This window comes from Lutra lutra, chromosome 11, assembly GCF_902655055.1.
Source record: "Lutra lutra chromosome 11, mLutLut1.2, whole genome shotgun sequence".
Classification (NCBI taxonomy): Eukaryota; Metazoa; Chordata; class Mammalia; order Carnivora; family Mustelidae; genus Lutra; species Lutra lutra.
Window position 1 is genome coordinate 23171358 of NC_062288.1, and position 23605 is coordinate 23194962.

The following is a 23605-nucleotide window of genomic DNA, read 5'->3' on the forward strand; positions in this document are numbered from 1 at the left end:
ACCACTCTGGAAAACAGCATGGAGGTTCCTCAAAATGTTGAAAATAGAACTACCCTATGACCCAGCAATTGCACTCTTGGGTATTTACCCTAAAGATACAAACGTAGTGATCCAAAGGGGCACGTGCACCCGAATGTTTATAGCAGCAATGTCTACAATAGCCAAACTATGGAAAGAACCTAGATGTCCATCAACAGACGAATGGATAAAGAAGATGTGGTATATATACACAACGGAATACTATGCAGCCATCAAAAGAAATGAAATCTTGCCATTTGCGACAACGTGGATGGAACTAGAGGGTATCATGCTTAGCGAAATAAGTCAATCGGAGAAAGACAACTATCATATGATCTCCCTGATATGAGGGATAGGAGATGCAACAAGGGGGTTAAGGGGGTAGGAGAAGAGTAAATGAAACGATGGAATTGGGAGGGAGACAAACCATAAGTGACTCTTAATCTCACAAACAAACTGAGGGTTGATGGGGGGAGGGGGGTTGGGAGGGGGGTGGGATTATGGACACTGGGGAGGGTATGTGCTATGGTGAGTGCTGTGAAGTGTGTAAACCTGGTGATTCACAGACCTGTACCCCTGGGGATAAAAATATATGTTTATAAAAAATAAAATTTAATAATAAAAAAATGCATATTTATTACATCCAGATGACAACAAAGTACTGGCTCACAATGTCTGTTGTTTCAAACTGATGGTTACTTTGAAGATTCAATTTTAAGAGATTTTTATGTTGTTAATGATATAGTTGCTGGTGTCCCAAATATTGTCACTTAAATTGCCAACACAGGATATGGATAGTGTGCGCGCACACACTCAACAGCCTACCCTTCTGCTTCTTTGTCTTTCTTGCTTTGTCTCTCTTTATTCCAACTCTCCTGTCCCCCTTTCCTCTTGCCATCCCTCGTTCATTTTTCTATCTACCATCTTTTCCACCTATCTTTCTGTCCACCCATCTTTCGTGTTCCATGTCTGTCCATTTAACTACTTTCCATTCCTACAGTCAACACATATGTGAGCATTTACTCTTTGCTAAAGGAGGCTGGCATATTAGTTGTGCTAGGTCAATAAAGAAATATTAAAAAAAAAAAAGAAATATTTTTAATTCTTCAAATGGCTTTGTGAATAAATGCCATTCTAACACAGGATTTGTTTCCCTGGTGGTTTACATTTGGGTGAACAGTATAAGTGCTTGAGGAGACATTTAAAGAAAAAAAAGAATTATATTCCAAGACACTTTTACTATCTTGGGTAATCTATTCCTCTTTTATGAAAGAATTAGATTTATTCAGTTTTTTTTTTTAACATTTTCATGTTTTGTGTTTGTGTATCTTTAATTTCTGAATTAACCAGTTTAGAGTACAATAATTTCATGTTGTTGGTACAGTCTAAAGCAAAGATTCTTCCTAATTTTGGATTCAGAGCTTTCCAAAATCTCACCGAAAAAAAAATAATATGGAAAGAAAACAAAAAATGTAAATTATAATGTAAAATTAAATGATTATAACATGAGGTGAGGTTTGAGCTTAATACTCAAGCATCCAATTTTTTGAAGAAAGGATTTTTTCTGGCACAAGTTCACAGACTAGTCTAATTATTTTGCCTGAGACTTTTGCTTGTGTGATCTTATTTGGTTTAAATCAAATATGTGGCTTGGTAGTTCAGTGTGGGTGGAGTATTCATGGTATAGTTTTGCTTAAAACTCAATTTCTGAAAAAAAAAGTACTCAAATGAACCATATATTGTTAGGTTTTGTCCCCATAATTCACATGGATTCACCATCTTTTCTCACTCACAAATTTCTCTCTGTACCCTTTGCTCATTCTTTGCTATAAATCTAGGATCTTCCTAGGCTATGCCTTTCAGACAAAAACGAGTATGAAAAAAAGTGGACTTACAGAAACCAAGCAAAATATCAAGAGAGTGTTGGGGCGCCTGGGTGGCTCAGTGGGTTAAAGCCTCTGCCTTTGGCTCTCGTCATGATCACAGTGTCCTGGGATCAAGCCCCACATCAGACTCTCTGCTTAGCAGGGAGCCTGCTTCCTCCTCTCTCTCTGCCTGCCTCTCTGCCTACTTGTAATCTCTGTCTGTCAAATAAATAAATAAAATCTTAAAAAAAAAAAAAAGAAAAGAAAAAAGATCAAGAGAGTGTTGAAATCAAATAGTAGGATCAAAGAATTAAAAATAGAGACAATGGAAAATATATCATTATTTTTTTTTTAAGATTTTATTTATTTATTTGACAGAGATCACAAGTATGCAGAGAGGCAAGCAGAGACCTCGGGATCATGACTTGAGCCAAAGGCAGAGGCTTAACCCATTGAGCCACCCAGGTGCCCCTGGAAAATATATCATTTATCAAGATAAACTTCAAGTTCTCTTGATCTTAGGAAACTGGGAACAAGACTTTAAAATATAGTATCAGAAATAATGATTAAAAAACCCCTTGAGGCATTTTAATATTGAAAATTTATTGGCATATCTAGGAGAACTATAATAGATATATTAAAATCACTGTACATACTAATAAATCTGAAGAAAATGCCTCTGATTTCAATACCTGACTGGGTGGGAGCAAATCAACGGATATAATTTTAGCAGAAATATTTTCCCAAAAATGTCATTAAAAACCTTTGCCAATTTGTTTATTAAGGGATCGATGAATATTTTCCAAAACAGGCAAATCTGAAGCCTTCTTTGATTATTTGCATAAAACTGCAAAGGTGCTGGAAGAGGGCTATATTCAAAGTCACAGCATGCAGGGAGGAGGGAGCAAAAAGTATCCTGCCTGGAAAGTTCCTGAAAACACAGTCTTTGGTGTGCTGACGGCAGAATGTCAAAGGTAAACAAGCATATTCTGCCATAATTCAATACACAAAAAGTGGTGCTTGGTTATAACTTTCTAAGGTTTCTATTTATAATCAGAGATGTAGTCAATGGGGTATAGAACACTTGGAAATATGGCTAGAGTGAAATAACAGCTTATAAAACAGTTATTTGGGGCTCACTTTGGACCTCTAAAGGAAGAGATCAGTCTTAATGTAATCTACCCAGAGGGTCTTCCCCTGTGGTCTGTTTTGAGAGGGAAGAGCTGTGTCCAAAGTCATGTACAGAGCAGGGCTCACTAGTAGCCATGGCGAGTCTAGAAGGGAGGGCTGCACATGGGAAGCAGGACAGACAGCAACAAGGCATTTGCAACACTATGATATCTGGTGGGGGCTGCGTGTGACAGAAAACACAAATATGGGAGAAATATACAGAAGAAAGTAAAGAGACTTAAGAACAGATTTCACAAGGGGCGCTTGGGTGGCTCAGTGGTTAAGCGTCTGCCTTTGTCCTGGGTCATGATGCCAGGGTCCTGGGATCAAGCCCCACAACTGGGCTCCCTGCTCAGTGGGGAGCCTGCTTCTCCCTCTCCCTCTGCCTGTCACTCCCCTTGCTTGTGTGTTTGCTCTCTCTCTGTGTGTGTGTCAAATAAATAAATAAATCTTTTTTAAAAAGGTTTCACAAATTAAGGGTAGTCATATTTATTTATTTATTTATTTTTTAAGATTTTATTTATTTATTTGACAAAGAGAGAGAGATCACAAGCAGGCAGAGAGGCAGGCAGAGAGAGAGGGGGAAGCAGGCTCCCTGCTGAGCAGAGAGCCCGATGCGGGCCTCGATCCCAGTACCCTGAGTTCATGACCTGAGCTGAAGGCAGAGGCTTTAACCCACTGAGCCACCCAAGCGCCCAGAGTAGTCATATTTAAATAAGTTTGTGAAGTTTCTAGGCTGGGATGTTAGAAGAAACATCTAGAGGGAGTCCAGAGGGAGAATTACAAAAACCTTAGTCTTTACCACTTCCATCTGGATGCTTTCTTTTTTTTTTCTTCTTTAAGATTTTATTTATTTATTTGGGAGAGAGAGAGAATTGAGCATGAGTGGGTAGAGGGACAGAGGCAGAGGGACAAGCAGACACCCCACTGAATGGGGAGCCTGATTAAGGGGGCACGCAATCCTAGGACCCCGAGATCATGACCCAAACCAAAGTCAGATGCAGGCACGAGGTGCCCCTGGTGTGTTCTAATCAGAGACACCCCAAGGCCCTCTACATTAAACACGGTGGCTTTGTGGAAAAGTATAAATACATGCTAACTCTAGGACCATCCAAGGCAATGAAACATGTGGGAGTAGATGCTACTATGCAAAATCCTGGTGTGTAAGAGGGAGAGCAAAGAAGTAAGAATAGCCTTCTGTGCAACTCCCCCTAGCAAATGGAGGTGGTTTGATATGGAGAAAATGATGGGTTAGAGAAATTGAAAGTAAACAAGAAAAGGCTTTTTGTTCAGGAAGCAAAGAATAGACTGCCATTACTTCTCACGTCTACTATGTATGCTAAGGAGTGTCTTAGTCACTGCTGTATTTCTTGCATATAGCAAAATATCTAGAATCTAAGAAGAAATAAATGTTTGCTGGAGATAATAGGAAGGAAAGAAGGTAAGAAGGAAGAAATGAAAGAAGAAAGGAAGGAAGGCAGGTAGCAAAGGGGGAAAGCAGATGAGACTAGAGTGAGTTAACCTATTAATGTCTTATTTATATGTAAAATGGGAATTTTGAAGGTTGTGAGAGATAATATACAAAGTGCTTGCTGTAGTGTCTGACTACAAGAAATGGCAAATATCATCATCACCATCGTCACTACCGTTATCCCTCAGAGTGCTTTTAACAAGGGTATGCACAAATGCCTTGGTTTGCCATGACGTACTAACACATCTTGATAATCCACCTACTCACATTTCAAGCAACTTCGATTTAACCTCTAATTCCGGAAACTCCAAGAATTCACTCCTGCCCAATTTACTAATAACACCTTTGTTGAAAAATTCACTTAACAGTCTGTTGTTCTTTTCTTACCTGACTTCCCTGCAGCCTTTATCATTACTGAGGAATTCTTACTTTGGGAAGCCCTCTGCCTCTGTGGCTTTTGTTCTTCCGAGGCCTTCAGCCATTGCTCAGTGTCCTTCCTGAGCTCCTGATCCTGGCCCCACAATGTGAGGGGTGGAATTCTCCAGGTTCAAGAAACAAAATTCAAAACTGTTCTTAAAATTTCATTTTCGAGAAAAGACAGAAAATGAAATAATAGCTAATATTAGTCTGCAGGCCAGACTGTAGGAAAAAAAAAATTATTTTGCACATGTTAAAGGCCCACCTAGAAGGCAAAGCTTATTTCTACATCCTGGTTCAAATCTATTTTTCACAAAATGAAATGGTAAGAATTTTATTTCTCTACAAGTGATACATCAAAGAAATAGCTTTCTCAGTCAGGTACAGTCAGTCATTCTGGATGGCACTTGAGCTTTTCAAATGACCACGCTATCCTTTACAGTTTTAAGAAATGCTTGATGATGAGCTAGAGGCAAGTATACGCATCTTCTTCGGAGTTGTAACCCCATTACTATCCACCCTTAGAAATAATTCTATAAATTCTATAATACTCCCATAGTGCATATTTTAACTTTGCTTTTATAGTCCGGTTTCCTCATATTATTATTTCAGAATACTAACTGGAAAAGCTACCTAATAAGAAATATCTAGGGGCGCCTGGGTGGCTCAGTGGGTTGGGCCACTGCCTTTGGCTCAGGTCGTGATCCCAGAGTCCTGGGATCGAGTCCCACATCGGGCTCTCTGCTCGGCAGGTAGCCTGCTTCCCTCTCTCTCTCTCTGCCTGCCTCTGTCTGCTGTGATCTCTCTCTCTGTCAAATAGATAAATAAAATCTTAAAAAAAAAAAAAAAAGAAATATCTAAAAAGGCGACAGTAACCTGGGGGAAAAAATACAAGAGATTTATCAAGTAAGAAATGTGTTGTCAGCATCCTCGATGTTAATCCAATAAAATTCGGTGAGTCTAGGCTTCAAATGCATACACATATGGCAAGAGTGAACTAACCCAATTTGTACTGACAAGAGCAGGTGTCTGTAGGTAGGTCACTGAAAGTCATCATGACCCGGAGCAGGTTTACCAGCGCATAAATCTTGATTTGTAGACACTTGTTTTGTAAGACAGCAATAGGCACGTATAGACTCTATGTATAGGTGGGGGCCTCGTGCCGCGTTCCTGAACTATAGGGCACGAGGTTCACCCTTGCACAATATGGTTTATCAAGCCGTTAACACATGCATTTCATTACGAGAAATCCTGAGGCTGTTCCCCGGAGAAGTTGCTGTTTTTAACATTTATAGGTATCGCATATGACACAGATAAGGAGATAATTATGAAAAGATGTAGACTATCATAGGAAAAAAATTCCTTCAAGTTATTTTGCCCCAATCTAGAAAATCTGAGTTTACATCGAGACCACCAGAGCCTGAGAAGTATAGTTTGCTTTCGGAAAGACAATCGAAGAACTCCTTATGAAAAGGGCCCTCACTTCAAGGCCTAAAATGACAGAATAATGTATGTCATTCCTTGGTTATGATTTCTTTGCTTAACTTGCGCAGATAAAATGTCAGCCAGCCCCATTATCATCCAGTCAAATCTTCCAACCACACCACTTCTTCCTTCATAATCTCTCTCACTTCAGGTTCCTGAGATCCCGAGTGGCCCACTGCCATCGTTTCTCTGCTCCGACTTAGTCTGTGCGACTCAACCATGAAATTATACCCAGAAATACAGTTTTAGATAGATAAACTCTCAGCACAAATTACTTAAATGGTTCTCTCTTCCTTACAGGACCAACTTCTAAGAATTTATCTTGGCCTCTTCTGATACTCAGTCAAAGGTGGCTTTGACCACTCTCCCTTAACTTCCTGCCTGCTACTCAAATAAACAAAGAGCAGAATCGGACCTGTAACTACAGAAAACAAACGGATGGGTGCCAGAGGGGAGCGGGTGGGGGATGGACAGAATGGGTGAAGGGGAGTGGGAAATCTAGGCTTCCGGTCGTGGAATGAGTAAGTGAAGGGAATAAGAAGCACAGCCTAGGGCACGGAGTCCGTGATGCTGTAATGGGGTGTAAGCTGACAGATGGCAGCTACTCTTGTGGCGAGTGTAGAAGAGTGGGTAGAGAAGGTGAACCATTATGCCGTACACCTGAAACAAATGTAACATTGTGTGTCCATTATACTCCAATTTAAAAAAAAAAAAAATTCCGTTAAAAAAATTCCTCCCCAGGGGCGCCTGGGTGGCTCAGTGGGTTAGGCCGCTGCCTTCGGCTCAGGTCATGATCCCAGGTCCTGGGTTCGAGCCCCACATCGGGCTTTCTGCTCAGTGGGGAGCCTGCTTCCTCCTCTCTCTCTCTCTGCCTGCCTCTCTGCCTACTTGTGATTTCTCTCTGTCAAATAAATAAATAAAAATCTTAAAAAAAAAAAAAAATTCCTCCCCAAACCACCAAAGCCTCTGGCCTAGTGAATTGGGAGTTGGTTATCATCTCTACGCCTTTTACTGGCCTGAATTTCCCTTTTACTGATTTTTCTTCCTTTACTTTTTTGAATGATTCCAGCATTATATCTTACAGAAATCTTTCCTGATATGCTGACTAATCAGCCCCTACTTTGGGCTCCCTTTCCACTCTGAGCCTAACATGCATCACACTGAACTGTAATCACTGATTTTATTTCTCTTGAAAGAAATCTGATTCTGTGTCCTGTTCAACTTTGCTTTGGAAGTGCTTCACTCAGGCCCAGGTGTGAACACAAAGTGGGAATTCAGCAGATGTTTTAAGATCAGTGATTAGGCCAATTCAAATTTGCCCCCCAAAAGTATAAAGTATGTATGTGGGTATGTGTGTGCATTTGCACACGCACACCTAGATAATTAAGTTATCTGGATTACATCAGATATAAATAGTCTTACAAATAATTAAAATAGGTGGTACCAGGGGCACCTGGATGGCTCAGCTGGTTAAGCATTCAGCTCAGGTCATGATCATGGGGTCCTGGGATTGACTCAGTGGGGAGTCTGTTCCTCCCTCTCCCTCTGCCCCCCCCCACACCTACCTCAGCCTGCTCATGCTCTCTCTCAAATAAATACATAAAATCTTAAAAAAATGAAAATAGGTGGTGACTCTAAAAAAGAAAAGGTATTAAAAAAACCTCTCTACCTGTCTTTAAGGTTTTGTTATTATTATTATTTTTAAAGATTTTATTTGTCAGAGAGAGAGAGAGAGAGAGAGAGCGAGCGCACAAGCAGTGGGAGCGGGAGGCAGAGAGAGAGGGAGAAGCAGGCTCTCATGTGGGCAGGGAGCCTGATGCAGGACTTGATTCAGGACCCTGGGATCATGACCTGAGCCGAAGGCAGCTGCTTTTGACTGACTGAGATACCCAGGCATCCCTTCTTTGGGGTTTTAAAATACAACGCTGCTGTAATTGGTAGTACTGCGAAAACCCAGGCTAGGAAATAAACTGTGAGAAGGACTAGGTAGGAGAAAAGCTAGTACTTCCTGAGGGCATAGTATGCGCTGAGCATGATTCCAAGTGTTTTACAAGTATTAACTCACTTATTATACCCAACGATCCGACAGTGTAGGTATGATCATGGTGCAGAGTTGTACTGTCAGATTGCATAAAGGCACATGGCGGAGGGTGGGTATTGGGGTTAAAATCCCACCCTCACTCAGTGCATCTTGTTCTTGCCCTGGCATGGGAATGAAGGGGCTCCTACTTCCTCACACAAAAATGTCTTTAGGTTGCAGTTAATAAGCAACTGTCTTTTCCCAAATCCACGCAAAGCATCAGCATAAGCACGTGGCATCAGGGGAGGTAAGCTCTATAGTTATTTCCATTTTACAGATGGGGAAATTGAGACACAAAGAAGTTAAGAAATCTGCCAAAGGTACATGATGGATCGGCAATGGCGATGAGAAAGCGACAAACCCAGGCTCCTGGCTCCAGGGTGTGCACGTGTTACCACCGCGAAGCGCTGCTTTTCTGTTACATGTTTGGAATGCTTTCTCCATCCTGGCTGACATTCTTGAATTTTCCTTTAATTCACTTAATCCTCACAATAACCCCTAAGGAACTGGCCCCTTAGAACACATGGCTATGCCTCAGCTTCTAATCCTCAGAGATGGTCCTTTGTGAGCATGGCTGTGTCTTGGTGGAAACAGAGCCAAAGAGACACTTCAGTGATCAGAACTAATTGGCTAATTGATATGCTTCAGACATCTTGCCAAGCAAAAGAGAGTTTAATTAAAACAAAATATCATCTGTGGCCCTAGCAGTTAAACTGGTGGGACCTGAAAAGTGGGAGTTAGAACTGAAATTAATAGATATATAGAAAGCTCCAACAACGTATTTATAGGTTATTGTTATTGGCAGGGAGGCACAGGACATAAAACATAAAGTCACAAAGAGTTGGATTTGCAAAAGCAAACTGCATTTGAGTATCAGATTATGGGCAGCATCACCCGGTCTATTGTCTATCGAAGGGAAGGGAAGGGAAGGGAAGGGAAGGGAAGGGAAGGAGGGGTTTTTTGGTGGCAGGCGGAGTGAGAGGGGGGAGCAGGCTCCCTGCTGAGCAGAGAGCCCAATGCGGGGCTCGATCCCAGGACCCTGAGATCATGACCTGAGCCGAAGGCAGAGGCTTTAACCCACTGAGCCACCCAGGGGTCCTGGAAAGGGAAGGAATTCTTAATAGATAGTACTGAGATAACAGGATCAGCGTTTAAAAAAATAAAACTGAATTCTAAAAAAATAAAAACTGAATTAAAAAAATAAAACTGAAATGACTTGTATGCTAGACTATTCACTGTAGTAAAAATTTTAACAATAGGGTAGGGGGATGGCTGAGCCTTGTGGTGGGTATTAAGCAGGGCACGTATTGCATGAGCATTGGGTGTGGTACATAAGCAATGAATCTTGGAACACTGAAAAAATAGAATTAAATTAAAAAAAATTAACAGAATTTGGACACAACTTAAGTGAGCACATGAAGTATGCTCTAATCTTCCAATGAATAACTTAAAATGTTATGTTTTATTTATTTATTTGTATATAAAACACTTTTCCAGTTTTATTGAGGTATAATTGACAAATAAAAATTGTACTTATTTAAGGTTACAGTGTCATGATTTAATATACCTACACATTAAAAACACATTGCTTTATTTAAAAACAAAATAAAAGTGAAGCAAGCTCTATTTTTATTTTGTTTGTTTATGAAGGAAACATATCTCTAGAAAAATATATTAGACACCAACAAATTTGGTTGTTTCTGGGGAAGGGAACTAGTAGCAAAGGGACAGAAGTGGGAAGAAAACTTTTCACTGCTTTCCCCACTTTGGGCCATGTACTATATTGCCTATTCAAACAATTAAGCTAAAAATATAAAACGAAGCCAAAAAGATCTTGGTTTGATTCCCAGAGCTTGTACTTGGTGAACCTTTGGGTTAGTTTATTAAACTGTCAGAGACTCAGTATCTTATTTGAAAAATGGTGATTATAATTCTTGCCTCACCGTTTTATGAGATTTAAATAAGATAATATATGAAAGTTTCCTACCACAGAACCTGACACACAGTAGACAAATACTGGATCTTGTCATCACTTCCCTTTTGCAGAGGACAAAAACTCCAGTGGGTACGGATATATGCAGCTAAGAGAAATGTGTGAAATGCGTTGGATGTAGGAGATGGGGGTGATAGGGACTATGATAAATTAAAGGTACTCAAAGTATATGTGTGCGCGTCAAAGTATACATTATACATATGTATGTGCATTACATATGTATATGAAGTCTGCTGGCCACTCTCCCCATTTGCTTTTGTATACGTATCTGCATTTTACAAAATTATGTGGAATATACTATATGTGTTTCGAAACACTGAAAAAACCATTTCAACAATATGATACTGATGTTAAAATTAAAACACTTTTCAAGTAGGACTCAAATTGTACCTTTCTCTAAGTTGAGTTATTTAATACTATTCTGCTTTAGTTTTTCACAGAAAAAAAAAAGGGCCCATGGGACTGTACAGCTACTGATTGCCAGACCACAACTGGGAAGTTAAAGCAAAGGATGCCTCTGACAACTGGGCTATTCCTCTCTGTGACAGACTTGATGGAGAGAGTGCTGCTGCTCATAGCTAATAAATCTGACTGAGGTAGGAGTCAGGCGGAGGTGACACAGTGAAGCCAAGTCAGAAGGTTAATAATAGCAAAATCACTCATGGGTGGGCGGGATAATGGTCAAAAGCGACAGGAGAAGGATTTCAGGTACATGTTCAGATCTAGGGTAGTGATGATTTGCTACTACGTCTTGCCTAACAAACTCACGGTTTTGAATAAGTCAAGGTTAAATAAACAATAGAGCAGTAAACAAATGTGCACTAATTTTCAGTTATCTGGGGAGCTGCACATTCTCGGGGGACAAGTTTAGATACAGTTCATGATATATACAGATTTGTTGTCTTACACAAATAGGTATAATCTCTGAAAACTAGGCACATCATCCACTAATGTTTATAACTAAATTAATTTCTAAAACTAAATTCAAGACCTGCATCGACCGAAGTTACTCATCAATATTTGTGAACCAGTCTAGAATTAGAACCACCAGAGACACAGACTAAATGGAAAACAAAGCACTACATAACACTATTTGTATTACTTATCCTGAGCAAACACCTTCCTCTACTCTAGCAGTACAACTGTGTCTCACAAATGATACAAGGTCCTTGTCCTTGTGCTATGGGAAGTGACCTCCACTTTGTTTCTTTAGTCAAGAAGATCTGAGGAACTCTGGATATATAAATGTACACATACCTGCATAACTGAAAAGCTATCCTAAGACCATCCAACGGGATGACATTTCTTTTTTTTCATTGGAATAGGCCCAAGAAAGTCTGATCATGTCACATGCAAAGCCTCTCATACCTTCCTGATTTAAAGATTTCACTTTAAAAAAACAGTTGACTGTCTCTCTCAATTACCTTCTCAGAGAGTTTCTATTTCCAATAATAGTGCTAATCTAGAGGCTGCTTGGCTCCTCTCTGGGAAAAAACTGCTTTATATTGCCTTTACCTCTGGGATAGGATTCCCAGTGTTCCAATTTGCCTAATGATAATGGATCACTCTAAATATTCCTGATTTCACTTCCCCTCCCAACCCTCCTGTAACTTCTCTCTTAGTGATTTTTGGATGCACAATTTCCTCTACTTATCACCTACCATGCTGCTTTTAAACAAAGGGAACAGTCAATAAAAGTGATGCAGAAAATTCAAAATAGCCTTGATGCATTCTGTCTTCCTCCTCTGTATTCCCTAAGCTCTTGTGGAAATCAGCCCCTACCATTTTGCATTGAAAAGCTACAAACATATGTTTGTCTCATTATCAGGATGTAAAACCACCTTGAGGACCATTTTTTTCATCTCTCCAGCCCAAGCCTCTAGCTCTATGCTGACATAACGTAGGTGAAAAAAAGCATTTTTGGCCCAAAGGGAACTGAACTTAAAAAGAGATTATTATTCTCTTTAAAAACAATGATATATTTTCTATCTTTTTACTCAACCACTGTAGAATTTTCATTTACATCTAGAATATTTATGTAAAAAATAGAAACTGTGTTTAATCAAAGCACCGTTTAACTTAAAAAAGTTGAAATTAACAGGAAATTGGGACAGACTTAATAATGACAAATTCGTTGGAACATTAATACTTGTTAACGTGTTGTTTATCCTTTATTTGGAAGTAGGGATTATGAATGACTGACAACAGAAAGTTATTCAAAAGGCTCTGCTTTTTTTCTTAATGAAATAAATCTGGTCAACATAATTCACCTTTTCTTTTTATAATTCACTTGCCACACAACATAATCAGAGCTCTAGATCACTTTGGGCATGTGATGATCAAAAAACAACATAAATCTTCTCTTTTCGGATGTTATAAAATATAAACAGCACTGTGGAGAAATTTGAGTCAGCCACCGAAATTACTGCTTCCACAGAATATAGAGAGATGCAGAGAAAAAATAATTCATTCCTGTTTACAAGAAGAAACTTCTAAATAGAAAGAAAATCCCATGTATTGGTTGAACACGATGAGTTAAGCAGGGATGGGTAGGATTAATACAGAGTTGTCATTTCCTTGGCTTAAGATGCTTTACTAAAAAAGTCAGCTTTACTGTCAAGCTCAGGATACATAAAATAGGCAGAAGATACACGTTAACATGTTTCTGAGGTAAGTCTTTATTTTCTTATTTTTTAAAAAGATTTTATTTATTTGACAGACACAGATCACAAGTAGGCAGAGAGGCAGAGAGGGGGAAGCAGGATCCCTGCTGAGCAGAGAGCCCGCTGCGGGGCTCTATCCCAGGACCCTGAGATCATGACTTGGGCTGAAGTACCAAATACCAAGTACTAAGTACCAAGAGGCTTAACTCACTGAGCCACCCAGGCGCCCCTGAGGTAAGTCTTTAAATTTTGTCAGCAAAATTAAACAACCAAGTGTTTCTTGGAAAGGCTCTGACACTGGCCAAATAATCTTTTGTGCACCAACAAATTATTAAGGTTCTCTGTGTTCTGTAGCAGTAAATTTTAGTGGTTATCCCAAACTGTATCACAAGACAACACACAGTGTGTACTCGCCTAAGAATGGAAAATTTATTTTGCTTTTTAGTCATTTCATGCCCAAAGTGAGCTAGAGTACTGATTATATTGAATCAGAAGTGAATTACCAAAGGAAAAAAAAAAAAGGTAAAAAAGGTGAATTATGTTTATCAACTTTATTTCATTAAGAAGAACACATTTAGGATGATGCCATCTGTTGCTCTTTTATAAAAGCGAGTTTAATGTGCTAATTCAGTGCTACTACCAAAACAATTAAGATGGAGTGGGAAATGAGAAAAAAAAGGCAGACATGAATGGAGCTACATTTGTCTAGATTGTATTTTCTTTGTCTTATTTCCTATTAAAAGAATGAGCTGACCAGAAGTTTCCTTCTCTGTAAAATGGGGATAGTGATACTATGTGTCTTACTGCACTGTTAAATGAGATAAGGTATGTAGTACTTAGCACACACTAATTACTCAATACTTGTAAGCTACTAATATTAAAAATAATAACAGGGGTGCCTGGGTGGCTCAGTGGGTTAAAGCCTCTGCCTTCGGCTCAGGTCATGATCCCAGGGTCCTGGGATCGAGCCCCACATCGGGCTCTCTGCACGGCGGGGAGCCTGCTTCCCCCTCTTTCTCTGCCTGCTTCTCTGCCTACTTGTGATCTCTCTCTGTCAAATAAATAAATAAAATCTTTTAAAAAATAATAATAACAAAAAAAATCAATGTTGAAGTAGATAACAGGAATGTGTTATAATCACCTCTATGGACTTTATTTATGATTAAATACACACACACACACACACACACACACACACACACACACACACACACACACATTTCAGGTTATTTTCTTCTATTCTGGAAGCCTGAGGAAAGACTGTTAAAAATAAAATGATATAGGGCAACCTGGGTGGCTCAGTTGGTTAAGCATCTGTCTTTGGCTCAGGTCACAGTCTCAGGGTCCTGGGATCCAGCCCTGCATCGGGCTCTCCACTCACCAGAGAGTCTGCTTCTCCCTCTCACTTTTCCTCTGTGCTCTCTCTCTCAAACAAATAAATAAAAATCTTTAATAAAATAAATAACATACAATAAGATGATATATTTGGCTTCATGATCATCATCATTATCATAAGAACACTTACACAGTGTTTATAATATGCCAGGCATTTTTCTAAGCACATTGAATATATTAATCCATTCAATTTTCACTGTGATGAAAAGATCAATTTTTACTTCTATTTGTAGCAATGTGGACACTGAGGTACCAAGACTCTATAAACTGTCCAGGTTCACACAGCCAGTAAAAGGCAGAACCAGGATCTGGACCCAAGCAGTATGGCTTCAGAGAGAGCCCACATTCTTACTGACTATCGTATGTTTCTTTTCTGTAGTCCCATGGCTCAGAGGTATCTGGATAGTATTAAATTATTACAATAACTAGGTTCAAACATGATCACTAATTTTGCTGCAATAATAAATTCACTTTCATGGCAAAATGTAGTTCCCCAAACTTCATTACTTCCCACTTAGTCAAAAAATTAATAGTTATTTATTTGCTAGCTTTGTTTATGACTTTATATAGATATATCATACACAGCCTTAAAACAACCTTTGAATAAAAGGCAACGACTTTTAGATGAAACTAATATAGACAATAACGATGACGAAACCAAAAAGCAACCGATAATATTTACTAGATCTATCTGCTGCACGGCAGTAAAGGAGTCAGTAAACACCTTTTTTAATAAAAAGAAAACTTTTCTTAAAAAAAGATTTTATTTATTTATTCGACAGACAGAGATCACAAGTAGGCAGAGAGGCAGGCAGAGAGAGAGGAGGAAGCAGGCTCCCTGCTGAGCGGAGAGCCCGATAAGGGGCTTGATCCCAGGACTCTGCGATCATGACCTGAGCTGAAGGCAGCGGCTTAACCCACTGAGCCACCCAGGCACCCCAAAAAGAAAACTTTTCTTTAAAGGATTGCATATTGCCCTGGAACCAAGCTAAGCTAAAGTAAAAATTTTAAGACAGCTTTTACCACTCTTGAGGAAATAGTACATTTCTAAGAATGGTAGGTACCATGTGCTCTGGGTAATACTAGTAAATGTTAGCTGTAAAATCATTCCACTTAATGGGACGTTATAAACCCTATGGAATGTTGGAGAGTATGCAAGCATTCTTCTAAACATGAGTATTTCCAGGTTGTATATAATGCGAAGTAAGCAGCAACCTCCTAAACATGCCCTTGTTCTTGTTCTCGGTTTCTGTTCATGATAGCGACAATGGTACTAATGCTTGGCATCTTCCTGGAGAAGGAATGAACGTTATAAATCCCAGGAACTCTTGATCATTCTTTATCCCTGGCTTTGCCCCATGCTTAGTGGCAATACGAGATGGGGAAAGGTCACTAACTAACAAATCACGAGGGAAGGATTCTAATTATAGGTCAACCATCAACTGGTTTGAGCAAATCATTTTCCTCTGTAGGTCTTAGTGTCATAATGAGGATATTAACTTTTAATATTTCATGGAGTGCTGGTTAGGAATAAATCTGACATCTGCATATATGTTTTAGAAAATAAATATGTTTTATAAACAATAAGTACACAAAAGCAGTTGAGGTCGATCACTTTACAACATGTCTGCCTTTTACCTCACTATGCTCATCTACTTACATATGACTACACTTGCTTCCAATCCCAGCTTTAGTCAGGAAAACCTAATTGGTCTCTCCCACCCCAAATCATCCTCAAGTCAATCTGCACATATAAAATGTTTGTTTTGTTTTTCCTCTCTCTCTGTCATGGCATACTTCTTCAGTGTTTTTGAAAACTTAGCATGGGGTGCCTGGCTCAGTCAATGGAGCGTATGACTCTTGATCTCAGGATTATGGGGTTGGGGCCCAGACGGGGTGTAGAGATTATTTGTTTAAAAATAAAACCTGAGGTGGGGTGCCTAGGTGACTTGTTAAGCATCTGCCTTTGGCTCAGGTCATGATCCCAGGATCCTGGGATCGAGCCCCACATCGGGCTCCCTGCTTGATGGAGAGTCTGCTTCTCCCTCTGTCCCTCCCTCTGCTTGCTCTCTCAAATAAATAAATAAAATCTTACAAAAAAAAAAAAAACAACTTGGCACAGGAGTCCATTTTGTAAAAGAAGTCTTTCCTAATTAACCCAGATGTATTTACTATGGCATACTTTTCACCATGCCCAATGATATACAACACATGGACACAGGCACACAGACATACACACTATATTTATTTCTTAGGCAATCATGCATGGATGCATAGGTTTCCTTTTGGGGGATCTAAACACAGCACCTCTTCAACCTTCTTCACTCATAATGAACTCACAAGTAGGAATCTCTAAGTCAGAAGCCATTAAATGGAAGAGCCTAGAAGTAGGAGGGGAAAAGAGAGGGAAGATAGGAGTGAGGACAAATACTAAATGAGGTCTTTGATCAGATGCACGTGAAAGGCAAATAGCCATGAAAGAACTGCAACCTACTCAAACTCAGTGTGTTGGTTTCCCATCCCCATCTAGTGCATGCTGGAGACTGTCCCCTGTGATAAGAGGGGCTCAGATGGTGATGGTGCCACTTAGAACCACGATAGCAACATCAACTTGTGGGCTTTAGTGCTTTGGGGTTTACAAAGGTTTTCTTACCATCCCATACACTGGTGTTACTGTGAGACAAAACCAAGAGGAATGCTATCCTATTTGAGGAAAAGATTAAACTATCACATGTGTCTATTTATTGACCTGCAAATTGGGTTTTCCACCTGACAAGTTTTGTAAAGGCCCCCATTGCTTTTATGCTATTAGGTATACAGTGAGTTGTTAGTTATGAATTCTGCAGAGATGATAAAAAAAAATCTGTATGTAGTACATCTGCTTGGGAAATGGGATTATAATTCAGCTACATTCTCAAGAAAACATATAAAGCTGAGCTGCAGACTCAAAGGGTAATTTTAAAAGTATGCTGGAAAAAGAGCTAATATGACATAGCACCAGGATACTGATGAAATTAAATATGAACAGTTACTAAGGATCTCTAAGGCCCAATTGTTAGGCAAAATACATTCAAAATTCAGTGTAAGTTCTGAGTTCGCCTCAACCAGGCTTCCATTTCTGAGGCCAGTGTTTTTGTACAAAAAAATGTTCTTGGTGGAATCTGAATGGAAGTAGACAAATAAAATAGGAACTGTCAATCCATACAGATAATAATGGAGACATTTAGGGTGCCTGGGTGGCTGAGTGGGTTAAAGATTCTGCCTTTGGCTCAAGTCATGATCCCAGCATCCTGGGATCGAGCCCCACGTTGGGAATCTCTGCTCAGTGGGGAGCCTTCTTCCCCCCACCTGCACCTGCCTCTCTGCCTACTTGTGATCTCTTTCTCTATCAAATAAATAAATCTTTAAAAAAAATAATGGAGACATACAATATTCCATCCATAGAAGCTAACAGTAATTTCTCCATTTAAAGGGGGAAAAGTGTTTTTTTTTTCATGTAAGAGATTTTAGATATAGTATATGTAAGATTTATTAAAATTAACATGTGTGCACATAGACACAGGGAACTCAATTCAAGAGAGAAAACTTGATGTTCTTGTTGAAAACTCAAATTTTTGGAAACTGAATTTTTGTTGTTGTTACAAAATAAAATATACTATGAAGTCCAAAACACTCATGGTACTTCGGATTATTTATTCATCTATCCCTTCCTTGAGTCATAATTTTATCAGGTGATCCCTCACCACTTGGGGTCAAATCCATGTGTTGTCAATATATCAAGTTGGTACATGGACCTTTTTGAACTGTAGTCTTAAGGAAAAATAAGATTGCTTAAATCTGACTTTTTTAAAAAATAAAGCACTCGTAATCAGAATGGAATACAGAAAACAGTAACAACAGCTGGTGGTGTTCCCAAGAAAAAGTAACCAAATGCAGTGAGACAGAACTCATGCAGAATCTTGAATATAAAGACACAAACCCTGGATTTACACTGAATATGAAAAGTAAGAATGAAGGAATAGCTGATGGTACGTTATCATGAATAGTGAAAGGAGATGCCCATTTGGAAAGAGGTAATTTTAAGACAATACATTTCAAAAAATGTAAGAAATATTTTCTGGCAATAAAGGATTTCATACACAAAAATATGGACTAAAGATTGAAAGAACACAGAGGGGGTGGGGTTATGGATATCGGGGAGGGTATGTGCTATGGTGAGTGCTGTGAAGTGTGTAAACCTGGCGATTCGCAGACCTGTACCCCTGGGGATAAAAATATATGTTTATAAAGCTGTAAAAAAAAAAAAAAAAAAAAAAAAGAAAGAAAGAAAGGATGAATCCCCAAGTTTTGTAGCAACATGGACGGGACTGGAAGAGATTATGCTGAGTGAAATAAGTCAAGCAGAGAGAGTCAATTATCATATGGTTTCACTTATTTGTGGAGCATAACAAATAGCATGGAGGACAAGGGGAGATGGAGAGGAGAAGGGAGTTGAGGGAAATTGGAAGGGGAGGTGAACCATGAGAGACTATGGACTCTGAAAAACGTCTGGGAATTTTGAAGGGGTGGGGGGTGGGAGGTTGGGGGCACCAGGTGGTGGGTATTGTGGAGGGCACGGATTGCATGGAGCACTGGGTGTGGTGCAAAAATAATGAATACTGTTATGCTGAAAAAATAAAAATTAAAGCTAAAAAAAAAAAAAAAGAAAGAACACATGTAAGAATAACAGTTTTAGTAATGGAAAGGACAAGTTTTATATCTTTTAAAGGACTTGCAAGAAAAGATAGCAAAGCAAATACAAAGCTGGTTAGAATAGGAGTGGAGGACTGAGTTACTGAAAATTACCTAAGCAACAATAACATAATAGGAATAAAATCTAATGGAGTAAAGATAAATGGATGTGGCACTTGTGCATATTAATAACATCAGGCAGAATTAGTCAGGGTTGAAAGGAAAAATTGAGGCATCAGCATAAAGATGAGAAAGCAGCAACACCTAGGGAGAAGGAGTAGACTAGAAAGAGAAGGTCACCCAATGAAATAATTCAGCAGAAGCTGAACACTGAAGGGTGACTATAAATCCAAATCATCTTCAAAATTCTTGGCGCACCTGGCTGGCTCAGTCAGTAGAGCAGGTGACTCTTGATCTCGGGGTTGAGATCAGTTTGAGCCCAATGCTGAGTGCAGAAATTACTTAAAAATAAAATCTTGTAAAAAAATAAATAAATAAAATGAAATTCTGCTTAAATTCCACATCTTTCAAAACAAGCCTTCTTTGAACACTCCGGTTCATGGTCAAATGTCTTTCATTTTCCTCTTGTGTGATGGATGATTCCTCACACCATTATTAAACTTTCCTCATTATTTTGGAGAGCTGACTATATTATCTTGTCAATTATATTGCTTTTTGAAGAACGGGTTGCATTTATTTACACTTTTTCCAAGGGCATAGTTCAACTCTGTAAGCGGTGCAGATATACAACAAATATTTGTCATATGGACAAATGGATCGACCTGCTTTGTTTGCAGGTAGATAATCCATGTTAAAAGGAATAAAATGACTAATGATATATAATAATTGAGTATCAGAATCAAAGGGAAAAGGCCACTTTTTTGGGTAGACTCACATCACTGAAGGAGTGAATAAAACAACCTCAAAGAAAAGATTTAGGTTAAGCAAACAAGTAGGAGGCAAAGATAAAAGATATGCTAGAAAACTGAAAAGATAATGTGGAAGAAGAGAGATAAGACTTTTTTTTTATTGAAAGCAAATATTGGGAAACCAAAATGAAATTGTTGAGTATAATTTTATGGGTCAAAAAAGTGAAGATAATACAATCTCTATGATTTATTACTTACTAGTAAGAAGTTCAAGAACAAATACAGTCAATAAAATTTCCTACTGATTTTTATTGCTGATTTGAAGTGGTACCTTGGAAATAATGGTTCTAAATCTATTTGGGTTTCTCACACAGTTTTGGTATCAAAGCATCAAATGGTGTTTGCCCCTTTATGTCTAAGGCAACTTTTTAAATCCAAGTTGCTTCTACAAAGAGCACATAAAATCTTAACCTCTTAGAAATATAATTTCTTAAAGACATGAGTTTTTAATAGTAACATGGATAGGCCCTTAACTATAGCTGTGTGAGTGGTCTCACTGAACATGTATTATACCAGGCACTTTGAGATGCTTGGTGGTTTGGCCACAATCATACACTGGATTATATCATAAGTGCTCATATTTCATTTGAATTAGTAAAAAAAAAAAAAAAATGCTTTTCAAATAGTCATCTGTTTTGGAATACACTGTTTTGTAATGCATACAATTTAGGAAATCTTTAAATTACATGTACCAAGAGGGAAATCAAATCATGTTACCTCAGCAACTAAAATTAGACCTTCTCCCTCCTCCCCCCAACTACATGCCATAGTTAATGCTCATTGCTTGGCTTTGGGTTGATGATCTGGATCTACTTCTCCTACTTCTTGAAGAATTTGTCTGTAAAATGCAGATCACAGCTTCACCTTTCTGTTTGCTTTCTGCATTGCTGAACAGATCTAACCACTGAGGGATACATAACACTGTGTCTCACAATATGATTGACAGATATCCCCATTTTAGTTCTTAAAGAAATTGTTCCAACATTATGTGGACTACAGTGAAGATATTTAAATATTGTGAAGGCATAAAAACCAACAAAAGCTTATTCATTTTTTAAATTGAGAAAGACAAAATATACATCACTACTTATTTAAAAACATCCTTCAGAAAGCTAAATTCACTCAGCTAATTTAAGAACATAAACCAAATGACAATTAAATTATTCAATCATAAAATTGTATGGATTGGTCTATTTATAAATTTGATATCCCAGAGAAAATATTACGAATATATGAAAAAGTTCTCTTTCATTTTTTAAAATGCAAAATTGTAAAGTAAAAATATTTTAAACCAGTTTTTTTAACAAAAATTTAAGGGCTTAGTGTCTCCAGCTAAAACATTATGATGTCGCCTGATGGACGTAACATTGAGATCTATCTCAAACTTGCATGACCTGGATTCACCCTCATTTTTTAATTTATATTTATTAGACAAGGCCCTTAAAATTTTGGAATGCCTTATTTCACTTAATGCAACATTAACTGAAAAAGTGGGAGTTAAAAATCTCTACCTACCTTAAAAAGTGTTAGTAGATGGAAAAGAAAGAGTATATAGTAAAATAAAACTTAAATCATTGTTATCATTTAGTATCAAATGTAGTATTTAGACATCTGGTCCCAGAGAAGATAGTATGGGCTCACTTTTTCCTGCCCTTCCACTATAGATGCCCCAGAAATAATTCAACAAATAGTCATTAAAAAATACCGCAATTTTCATAAAAATATTATCATAAAAAAGACTTTTTAACAAAGAAAAACCCAGGACTAGATGGTCTCACAGGTGAATTCTACCAAACATCTGAAGAAAAATTAATGCCAATCCTTCTATAATGCTTTCAAAAAACTGAAGAGGAACGTATACTCCTAAAGGCATTTTATGAAGCCAGCATTATTCTGATACAAAAGCAGACAAAGAAAATTACAAGAAAATTAATAACATCCCTGATAAATATAGATGGAAAATTTCTCAAACAAATATTAGCAAATTGAGCTCAATAGCACATTAAAGAATCATACACTCCGACCAAGTGAAATCTGCCACTGGGATGCAAAGATGGTTCAACATATATAAATCAGTAAGTATGACACACCATATTAATGAAATTAAAGAGAAAAGTCATTTGGTCATCTCAACAGATACACAAAAAAATGGAAAAAATTCAACATTCTTTCATGATAAAAAAGTCTCAACAACTAAGGCATAGAAGAAATAAATGTACCTCAACATAATAAAAGCAATATTGACAAGCCCAGAGCTACTCAAGGATGAAAGGCTGAAAATCTTTCCTCTAAGATCAAGAGTAAGACAAAGGTGCCCATTCTTACCACTTTATTTAACATAGTAATAGGGTTCTAGCCAAAGAGATTAGGGGAAGAAAATAAATGAAAGGCATTCGAATCATAAAAGAAGTAAAATTTTATCTGTTTTCAGATGGTATAATCTTATATATAGAAAACCCTAAAAAGTATACCAAAAAATTGTCAGAAGTAATCAACAATTCTATAAAGTTGCAGGATAGAGAAATAACAATGAATTATCTGAAAAAGAGATAAAGAAATGATACCATTTACCACTGAATAAAAAATAAAGAAATTCTAAAGAATAAATTCAAGGAGATCAAAGTTCTGTATACTGAAAATATAAGACTCAAAGAAAAAAAACTTAAGAAGGCACATATAAATGGAAACATATTGTGTGTATATGTACTGGAACAGCTAGTATTGCAAAAATGTCTATGCTACTCAAAGCGATATATCTATGGACTCAATGTAATTGCTATCAAATTTCCAGTAGCATTTTTCACATAATAAAAATACAATCCTAAAACTCATATGAAAGCATAAAGACCCTGAATAGCAAAAGCAATCCAGAGAGAAAAAGAAAAAAGGCAAGGCATAATATTTACTGATTTCAAACTATATTACAAAGCTAAAGTAATCAAAATGGTGTGGTACTGGCATAAAAGGAGAAACACAGACAAATGGGATAGAATCAAGAGTCCAGAAATAAACCCATGCACTTATAGTCAACTAACATTCAACAAGAGAGCTAAGATACTTAATGGGGGGTGTATACTTTCTTCAACAAGTGGTGGTGAGACACCCGAATAGTCATGGGCAGAAAAATTAAATAGGACCCTTTGATCACAGCACAACAAAAATGAACTTCAAATGGATTAAAGACTTACATGTAGGATCTGAGACCAAAAATCACTAGAAGAAAACATAGGAAAAAACTTCTTGACATTGATCTTAGCAATGATTTTTTGGATTTGACACCAAAACACAAGCAATAAAATAAAATATAAACAAATGGGACTATACCAAGCTGAAAAGCTTCTAAATAGCAAAAGGAACAATAAACAAAAATTTTAAAAGGCAATTTATA

General features: G+C 37.9%; 1 protein-coding gene across 3 annotated transcripts in view; it reads right to left on the bottom strand.

Annotated features, from left to right (window-relative positions):
* Positions 1–23605, bottom strand: part of MAGI2 (membrane associated guanylate kinase, WW and PDZ domain containing 2) — a 1365890-nt gene that overhangs the window by 431018 nt on the left and 911267 nt on the right. The gene's annotated exons all lie outside the window — the stretch shown is intronic.